This window comes from Oryzias melastigma, linkage group LG24 (assembly GCF_002922805.2).
Source record: "Oryzias melastigma strain HK-1 linkage group LG24, ASM292280v2, whole genome shotgun sequence".
NCBI classification, from domain to species: domain Eukaryota; kingdom Metazoa; phylum Chordata; class Actinopteri; order Beloniformes; family Adrianichthyidae; genus Oryzias; species Oryzias melastigma.
In genome coordinates, this window is record NC_050535.1 from 442,055 (window position 1) to 450,680 (window position 8,626).

At 42.1% G+C, this 8,626-nt stretch overlaps 1 long non-coding RNA gene across 6 annotated transcripts in view; it reads right to left on the bottom strand.

Annotated features, from left to right (window-relative positions):
* LOC112157932 overlaps positions 1-8,408 on the bottom strand; it is a 14,924-nt gene extending 6,516 nt beyond the window's left edge. Inside the window, exons 1-5 of one of the 6 annotated variants that reach the window (XR_004947254.1) lie at positions 7,376-8,408; positions 4,820-4,871; positions 3,130-4,737; positions 2,063-3,051; positions 186-1,104 (exon numbers count right to left, since the gene is read on the bottom strand). This is a non-coding gene — a long non-coding RNA (uncharacterized LOC112157932). Of the gene's footprint in view, positions 1-185; positions 1,105-2,062; positions 4,738-4,819; positions 4,872-5,564; positions 5,609-5,704; positions 6,143-7,375 lie in introns of those variants that run through there. The other 5 variants (XR_004947253.1, XR_004947252.1, XR_004947256.1 and 2 more) reach the window with 5 other exon arrangements.
* Positions 8,409-8,626: the final 218 nt, after the last annotated feature.

The window sequence follows — 8,626 nt, forward strand, 5'->3', positions numbered from 1 at the left end:
CTCTTCCTCCCCCTCTTCCTCCTCCTCCTCCTCCTTCTCCTCCTCCTCCTTCTCCTCCTCCTCCCCCCATGTGGGGGTGAAGGTGCTACCAAATCCCGCCCTGCAGCGGGGGAATGTCTCAGACTGCGGCCTCAGTTTTACGACAAGCGAGGCATTCATGCACGGAAAAGAAGTGGCTGATTTACCTGATTTGAGTCTGGATGGGGGGGGGGGTGCCCGCTCCCCAGAGGAGCCCCCTCTCCCCTCGGTCATCTCCGGTTTCAAAGCTGGCGAGCGGCGTGGCGTGCAGGAAGCCAGCGAGGCACGGCGGCAGCAGATCAACGTGGAGTTAAACAAACACAAGCGAGCATGAATGGAGGTTTCAGCTGCTGCACAAACACAAGTGGAAACACAACAACACTCGTCGACACGACCACTCAGAGGAACCCGACCCGTTCTGGAGCCGGCTCCATGACCGCCTCTCCTCAACAGGAGATGTTATCGTCGTCTGAGGCGACATCTGGAACAGCGGAACTCCGTTTCTTCAAGCAGGAATGGAGGAAAATTCTCCAGAAGCTCCCAGAGCTCGACCCCACGACCCCGTGTGACATCATCGGCTCTCCGCCTCTGAGAGGAAGTCCTGAGGAGCATCAACGTGACCTCTGACCCCTCCCAAGACATGCACAGAACTCTAGAAGGACGACTTTTCAGTTCTTAAGAAGTTCCCATTCCAGCTGCTGGGAGAAGATGAAAGGAAGAAGAGGACCGTAGACGTAGTCTGAGGGGATCTGGGTCGGCCTCCAGCCAGATCTGCTGCGGATCACCTGGATCAGGTGTGTTGTAGGACACCGATCCTGACAGCTCTGATCCTAGTCTGATGCTCCTCCTGGTTGGGCTGCTGTGAAAGCTCATCTGGACTCTGGACCCAACAGAACTCCTTCAGGTGGACTCTGGTCCGGTTCACTTCAGTGTGAACGCAGACCGACCTTCTGAAGGGAGGAGGGGCTGCAAGCTCCGGATGTCTGCGGAGTTTCGGAGGTGGAGGGAGGAGCTTCTTCTTCCTGCTTTTGTTAAGAGCTCGTTGAGACAACAGCGCCCCCAAATGACCGTCTGCTGGAACTGCAGCTGAAAAGACAAACCAGGGGAGATTTTTCTGCTCGTTCAGCCGAGTCGACCCAGAAGGTCCAGAAGAAGAATTCATGGTATGACGTTCTTCCTCCAGCATCTCTGGACCTGCTCTGGCTGATGGTTTCACATGTCCACTCAAACGTGTTTTTACACAAACCAAATCACCTAATTAATGCACGAGTCAAAGTCACGGATCCGGCCCTCCAGATCATTTCGTTTTATTGTTATTAATGACTCGATGTTATCTTGAGCTCATTTCTAACTTGTATCATTTTGACAAAATATATTTTTATAGGGAGTAAAATATTAAAGTTATTTAAGGTTTAAATTGATTTATTCTGGAATAATATTCCTGCTTTTTTATTATTTAGAATTATGTTATAGTTTTAAAGTTTTAAAAATTAGTAATCTGCTAGATTTTTGGACTATTTTAGCATTTACTAAGATTTTTTAGGCTGTTTTGGAGATTAGCTAATGTTTCAGCTAACTGCTAACTGTTTTGGCTAATTTAGCCAAAACAATAAATACATTTAAAAATACGTTGTGCAATTTCTGTTACATCACTTATATCCACAGTGTAATTTCTTTCTGTCTCTTTATTTTTCTTTTGTCTCCGCAATATAACTTTGTAAATATATAAATTGTCTAATTTTTGTAATTTTTTTATTTCCTGACCTTTTCTATCTGTTATGCTGCCGTAACTCTGGAATTTTCCCACCGTAGGACGAATAAAGGACTATCTTATCTGATCTTATCTTATCTTATCTTATCTTATGGCTTTTTTCAGTTTTTTAGACTATTTTGAAATGTAGCTAATAATTTTGCAGGCTATCAAATTCAGCTTCCAGCATTCACACTGACATTATCACAGGTAATGCTGTATATCTGGTTCATACTTATGTTAAAGTTTGAAAGTTTTATAAATGTAGTTTTAGAGTGTTCAGTAAATGTTTACCCTGAAGTGTGTTTTGGATTCCGGTCCTCTGATTGAGTCCGACTCTCCTGCTGTCTGGAGTCCGAGGAACCAGAAGTTTGGACGCTTCTGTTCATGTGAGAGAACTTTGTCCTGAGTGACAGCAGCTGAACGTTCTTGTTCAGCTGTTGTGAGCGTGTTCTTCACCATCTGTAGTACAATAAGCCCCAGAAACCGTCCTCCCAGAACCTTCAGTCTCCATAAAGTCGAGGCAGACGTGGAAACCTCTTTATTCTGTTCCGTTTGTGACGTAAATAGTTTTTCTGGTCTAAAACCAATATTGATGTTTAGGATTTGTGAGGAAATGAGGGTTTTACTGGAAGCCTCGGGGCCGTTTGGCGAGCGGCTCCCAGTGAAAGGTGATCTGGTTCCGGTCCGGTCACTTTAACAGGCGCCTCCATGACCTGCAAGAACAACAAACGTCTTCAGGAAGGGAAGGTTCTAGAAAAGATGGAGGCAGGAACCCAGAACCTGCCGACCGTGACATGCTTGAGGCGTTTTCCTCCAGCCTGCAGCCTCAGATCGGCTCCAGCACTCAAAAAGGTTCTGTTTGTTTTGGATTCGGGTTCTGCTGGAGCCCGCCGCTCCTTCAGCTGCTGCTGGGGGACGGGTCACACCTGGACTTCATTTGGTCTCTAATTGCAGCAGTAAAAGCCCGGTTGAAGCTCGCTGCCCTTCGATCGGCGAGGCGGTGACATCATGGACCGAAGGCCGGCGGTTCTGGCCCGGTTCTGCTTCATGCAGCCGCTGGGAGAGCTTTCTGGATGGACCGTCCTCGTTCTGTCAACACGCGCAGAAATCAGAGCCTCCTTTTCCCCTTCCTGTGTGAAAACGCCCCGGTGTTCTGGAGCGCCGCGGACTTTTGACTCGGTTTCACACTTTCCAAAACTCCCTGATGGAGTCTGACAGAACCAGCTGGTAGGAGGGAACCGGATCCCAGAGGTTGATCACCAAAATAAAAGTCTGATTCTCTGGGAACATACGGGAAAGTTCATGAGTTCTGACTATCAGCAGAGAAAGGATGTCAGTCGGATCGTTTGTGGATTTACTTTGTTGTCTGAAAACATCATCAGCTGTTGGACTGTTTCCCTCCAGAACTGCAGTCTGGTTCTGGAGTCCTCTGGTTGAAGGTCCGTCCATTGATGAGGTGGTTTAAAGTCGAGGCTGCAGATCTTTCTCTGTTTAATTCATAAATATCCACCATGTGTTTTTATTTTCTACAAATTGAAGTAAATACATTTTTTCTGTTTGCTGACTGATGTGCACCAGATAGTGATTAAAAAATTCTACAATTGAAATAAAAATATTAAAGAAACATTTTTTTTCTCATTTCCAAAAATTAAAGTTTTTTATTTTTATTTCTAAAAATTGAAAGACAAATGTTTTACTAACTGGTTCACACCAGGCAGTAACTGGAAAAAAGGGAATATGTAGGAATATATATAGTTAAAGAAATCATTTTCATTCTAAAAATTAAAGTAAAACATTTTTATGTTTTCTAAAAACTGAAGTAAAACATTTATTTTTAATAAAATGTGAAGTAAAAATGTTTTTTTAACTAAAATTGAAAGTTAAAATGGTTTTGAGTAAAGTTTAATTCTTTAAGTGATACTTCTTTTTTCTGGTAATGAACTGTATTTTCCGTTTACCTTCAATGTCTCTTTAGGAACTTTGTACAACTCAAACTCAGCAGCAGGTCAGGACGCTCTTTAAACCAAACAAACTAAATATATGGAGAAACATTTTTGCTAAATTTTCCAAAAATAATTGACTTAGTTCCACCTGGAGACGTATAAAAATGTTTCTGCAAAGTTTCATGTCACAAGATCCAACAAATTATTTAAAAATGAATTATAAGAATAGAAAACCTCAGGAGTTTATTTGAACATACTTTTGTTGACTCGTCTCTCTGAAACTAGTTAACTGGTTCTTTAGTCAAAGATTTTAAAAACATTTTAAAGAAATGAAGATGTTTTTGTAATCTGCTTCATCTTCTGTTATAGTTGAATATTTGCATCTGCTGAACTCAAATGTAACTACTGGAGGTTCTGATCCTGACTGAAGACTTTCACTGAAGATTTAATCCAGGTTGGATCCTCGTCTTTGATGTGTAATCTTTGGAGAAGTTAAAGTCTTTGCATTCTAGACGTGGTGCTTAAGAAATGATGGATGATGCTGCAGACGGAATGCTAACGTTAGCTTAGTGGTCAGGAGATGATTCCAGAAGGAATCCGCTCTGACGGGCCGACTCATCGCAGAAGTTCCAGTGGTGTCGGAGCGAGCAGACGGCTGCTGCAGAAAAGTGACCCCTGTGTGTGGTCCCTGTGTATCAGCTGCCATAAAGAGAGACGTGTTGATATTCAAGAGCCTGAATGTTTGTTTGAAGAGAGGAATTGATACTCGCCACTGGAAGAATTTCACCCAATTTGGCACAAAGGTGGAGAACAAAGGGAGTCCAGTCTGCATGTGTTCTGCTCCAGGAGCACCTCCTCCTCCTCCTCCTCCTCCTCCTCAGCTCCTCTGGAGTTGACCCAGACCACACAGACGGCGTCTTTTATGCTTTTCAGATGAGCATTTCTGCCTGATATCGAATCATTCGGTTTGCATGTGGAGACGGGCCTCCAGCTGCTGGGATTGGAGCTGGAAAACGGGGAAAACTGGGAAAAATGTCTGGGATGATCCACTTTCTGGATTGGTTTCCTTCTGTTGATGGTTAAGAGTGTCGGCCGATCGGCTCACCTTAAGTCTCCAGACTCCACCTCTGTTCGCCGTCACACGAGCATCTCCACTCCTGCGGGAGGAAAAAATAATAACATGCAAAATATGGAACGTTTTTCTGTCATACATTTAAAAAGGCCAATAAAACTAGTAGAATTGGGAGATTTCTTGCAATACATTGGGATTTCCTGCTGGGAAAATGAAATCTTAAAATGAATTAGGCATAGTGCTCTGGTTATTTTAAATATTATCTTTTAAATAAGAGAAAATATTCCTTTATCTTTGAAGTAAGTGTGTAGATACACTTTCCTCCGGATATTTTCTACTTTGACAGCTAGAACAGTCTTTCCTTATTCAAATAATCTACAAGTGAGACTAGAATCTGACATTTTTAGACAAATCAGTCATAAGAATCATGTTCTCAAACGCCTTTCTACTGAGTTAGGAGTCAAAAATAATGTTTTCTAGTTTCCTTTAAATCAAGAAAATGTGTATCTTTGAAAAGAAAACACTCAAAGATCAAACTTTAGCCTAAACTGATTCTGGAAATATATAAATATTTGCAAAAAAAGATCAAATGACTCAAATATTCCAGATTTCTTGTCTTAAACTAGTAACCAGACCAAAATACTTCAGTAAAAACTACTAATCCTTCAGAGTTTCTTCTCCTGAGCTTCACATTTTAGCAAACGGCTAAAACGAAAGTCGTATTTCTGTCAGGTTTCAGGTCAGATTGACAGTAAATAAACAAAGAGGTCAAAAACACCTGAAGAGTGAAGCTGACAGACAGTCCTCATGCCCCCCCCCCCCCTGTGGTCTCCATGTCTGCCTGAAGGGAGCAGATCCCACCAGTTCCACCAAGGACCACATTTCTGTGACATCGTCCTCAGCTGGAGAGAAAATTACTTTTCCGCAGAAACTGAAGCCAGGATAAGATGATTCCAGGTTAAATCCGTCCACGTGGAGGCCGTGCGCTCTGTGTTTGCTCAGCGATGAGAATGAGCGACGGGGAGACACGGATCAGCTGGTCGGGGTGAGCGGAGCGTCATTAGAAACCCCAACGGAGGAACAACTCAGCTGATCTGGACTGAGTCTCAATGTTTCCATGGCAACACTCAGAAACCACAGATCGGAAACGTTCGGCAATTTAACGTGAACATCATCATTACAGGCCACCTGGTGGTCACCTGGAGAACTGAGCTGGCTCCAGTTACTTTCATTTGATGTGAAGAGGACGTTGTTTCACTGACATGAACTCTTGATTCCAAGTTAGAATTTAAAAAAGTGTCGTCTTCAATGATCAAAGCCGTCTGCCTCTCCGTGAGGAAGCACACGGCGTCTGTCCCATCGTTTTTACCGCTGTCAACATCATCAGTGAATCTGGAGATGGTTGTCACCAGATCCTCAGTATTTGATGGTGTTTGAGAGTCAGACCGTCCAGTGGAGCTTCAGCAAACATCAGACGCTTGGATTGAACTTCAGAAAATCCTGTTGGCTGCAGATTTACACCTGGATGCTTCGGTGCTTTCCATTTGCTTTGTGTTTAGAAGCAGCTGAAGGTGTGTCCAAGTCAGTAATTGTGCATGTAATAACACGGAGGCGGTAGTGTCATGGTTTGAGTCTGTTTTCTGCCACAATGGGAGCAGGAATTTCATATCAGCGTGTTTGTAAAAACATCACCATATAGGCTTTTTCACTGGCTCTTCTGTTAAATACTAAGACTAAGTTGAGATCCAATCATCTTGTTATGTTCTGGGTCAAAATGACCCGTGTTCAAATGTAAAAATCTAAAAGAAAAAATGGAAGCTTCTTCTTCTTGGCTGAGATCAGTGAGATGAAGATAGATTGTTTAAATAAGATATTTGCATCCCCACCCTACATGTCTATTCTACAAACCTTCTGTTTAGGGTCAAATGGACCCATTTCACATGGTAAAAAAAAATCATATATATTTTTTTTAACTATCACTTGACTTATATAAAGATTGACATGTAAAATAAAATGGGTTCAGGTAGTATATTCGTAAACCCCCCAAATATGTATGCCAGTATTGCAAAGCGACTGTTGGGTCAAATTGACCCATTATTTAAATGTAAAAACCTGAAAAAACTTCTTCTGGTTGAATGGTTTAATGTGATCAACATATAAAGTAGAAAGTTTAAATTAATGTCTTTGAACACCCCCCACCCCCCAAAAGCTACTGTTTGGGTCAAATTCACCCATTAAAAAATAAAAAATAAAAAAACCTACTCCTGCTTGGCTTGTTTGATGTAAACAACATATAAAATAAAAAAAGATTAACTTCATGTATTTGACCCCCCAAAAAAAAAGCAAGTTTTGGTTTTTTTGGGTTATTTTTGACCCGTTTCAAAATGTAAAAAAGCTAAAACACTTCTAAACTTCTCTAGTTCGTCTTATTTAGTATGATCCACATTTAAAGTCAAAATGGTTTAGTAAATATATTTGTTAACTTTTTTTTATAACAAAACATTGAAACTTCCTCTGCTCGTCTTGTGCTCATCACCTAAAATAAACACGGTCTAATCTAGTGGTTGAACTGGCCCGGCAGTCCCGTACCATTTGTGTCTTTAATGTCCCCGTAGATCTGGGTCTGATTCTGCTGGTTCTGCTGGTTCTGTAGTCCGTAAACCCTCAAATGTTCCTGCTGCTCGTTATCGTTAGCATGAACTCAGGCTGAACAGACTCTCATCTGTCAGTGTCCTGCAGCCTTCAGCAGCGGTTTCCTCCTGTCGTCTGAGTCTTTACGTTCGGCTCTCAGGATGGAGCAGGTATTTGGAGTGTCGTGGAAACTTCCTGTAAAACACACAGTCAGAGAGAAACAAAGAAACTTTACGGCTCAACCGCCGTCCTATTAAAACCGTCTCATCTTCTAGCTCTGCTTCAGGACGGTCGGCAGCATGTTGGAAACGTTCTACAATCAAAAGGACAGATTTAGAAGGAAGAGTTGTTGGTGTGACTTCTTCTGATGTGATCCTCCTGATCTTCACGGAGGCCGATGTTCTCTCTGTGCTGGAGCCTTCCAGCCTCTGTAATGTAGCCTGATGCTAGCAGAGATCTGTGATGGTCTCCACTCCTGAGGAAAGACAGCCAGCATCAAACGCCCCCCCACCCCCCCACCCCCTACGGCATGCAGGACAAAGTGGAACGACTCACTTTATTTATTGGTTTTCAGCCAGAATCTGTGAAACCGAAGCTTCTCCGTTTGAGTTCTCTAGACTCCCACAGGGATCGCAACATTTGATCTGAAAATTAACAATCCCAGGATCAGCTTTCCTCTGTAATGAAGTCCGGACTTTTTCTCTTTTATGGGATTCGACTGTGAGGTCAGAACTGGAGGGAACGTTAAAAACTCCTCTGAGGATTTTTATGGCAAGAAAAATGAAATGATTATGTTTTTTAGACTCTATCTCACAGTTTTTAGAATAAAAGCTGAATTAATATTCTACCACAGTGTGAAGAAATTACCATCAATATCAGATTTTTAAATTAATAGTCAGTTCAGAAACATCAGAAAAACTGAAGTTTTTCTAAACTTTCCTGGTCACACAGTTCCTTTTTTTTTTCTATTTATTTATTTTTTTTTAACTTGTCCTGTCCAACAGCTGAGCCAACAGATGTGGGCTGAGAGCTTCTTGTGTTGGGCAGATTTTACTGTCACAACAGGGATTTATTGAGTATAAACCCCTGTTGTATTTAATGCTAAACTTTATTTATATTGATTATGTTTTATTTTATTTATTTATTTTTCTTTGTCGTTGGACCGGACGGAAAAAGGGAAGAGGGGGGGGGGATAAGATGACAACAGAG